Here is a 1,573-nt window from a genome sequence, read left to right as displayed (position 1 = left end):
CCAACTCTCGTTGGAGAAACATGACCAAGCAAGCAATACAAACCGATTCATTATTGTCAATAAACTCCTTACACATCTAATCTCTTAGGCTAAGTGAGTAAATCTCTAGCATTGATTGATTCAAGCATTTCATCTACATCTCTCGATGGTAAAACACGCTAGATCTAATCTCAACCTCTCGGTCTGTTGATAGCATTAAGAACACCAATCTAGAAAGAAATTTATAAAACATAAAAACCAAGCTAAGACATCCTAACCAATCAAGAACACAAAATCATCTATCCCATCCCTAGAAACTTTACTACACTACTCGGAAATCATAGCAAGAAACATCAAAGCAAATACAAACGAAAATTGCATTATAATAAACAATAGAGTGAAAGAGTAAGAACACAAGATATAAATCTCAAGAAATGATAAAAAGATATGAAATAAATTCTAACAAAAAGTGAAAAGAGTTTTGAGTCGCTCAGTTCTCTCTCAGAAGCTCTCGCTCTCTGGTCTGAGGGTCTGCGGCATGCTCGTTTGCGAGGAAGGAGAGGAGGGATATATATATATGGAAACCCCTTTGACCTAGCTTCCCAGACCTGCCCGATGGTCTACTCGATGGGGTACACGAGGATGAAGTCTGGTTACTCCTCGGGTAATTCTTCGGGTTGTTCTTCCTGCTCTTGAATCCTCCTCGATCGTGTTGGGGTTCGGACTTGTTCTTCCAGCTCGATGGCTCCTTCGGGTACATGCTCGGGTTTGTCCTTATTTTCCCTCATTTTAGGCTTTTAAGCACCTATTTTCATCCAAAACATGCAAATGCAAAAATGCAACACCCTAAATGGCCTAAAAGTGAATTCCTACAATTAATGACCTAAAAATGCTAAGTTAAGGGTATGAACAATGCAAAGTATGAAGGATGCTAAAAACATGTAAATTAGAGAGTTATCAGACCCCCAAACTTAAATCTTGCTAGTCCTCTAGCAAGGAAGTAGGAGGGTGCGGTTTGAAAATGGGGACTCATAACCTTTATATGCTAAGCGAAGGATTCAAGCTATAGTTTAGAGGTGCTAAGATCAATCAACATACTTACAAATATTTTTCTATGCTTATTACCATACATCGATCTAGTTCAACCTCCAACTAAAAGTAGAGAACATCTCTTTCACATTCAATTAAGTGTTTGGCGAATTCTTGCAAATGGAAGGTGAATCAAGCTCAATCGGTTTCAAGGGTAAGACTTTTTTAGTAAGGTGGTTTCAAACAAATTATTTGGGTGGTTTTCTCTCAAAAGAAGCAATGCTAGACAGTTGTGAAAACTATCTAAGATTGAGAACAATTTGGGCATACAAAGCTTAACTCTTGATAATCTACCCTTTTCTCATTCACTTTTTTTTTTTATTATATCAAACCCCCTAGAATTACACTATCCACATGCTTGATTTTAACTCCTTTTTTTTTACTCCCTAAGGTTTAAACTTTAAACTTCTAGCTCTCTTCTCTCTCTTTTTTTTTTCTTTCTTTGCTAAACTCCTAATATGTATATATATATATATATATATATATATATATATATATATTTTTT

Source organism: Camelina sativa, chromosome 15, assembly GCF_000633955.1.
Source record: "Camelina sativa cultivar DH55 chromosome 15, Cs, whole genome shotgun sequence".
Lineage (NCBI taxonomy): Eukaryota > Viridiplantae > Streptophyta > Magnoliopsida > Brassicales > Brassicaceae > Camelina > Camelina sativa.
Note: the sequence above shows the minus strand (reverse complement) of the source record.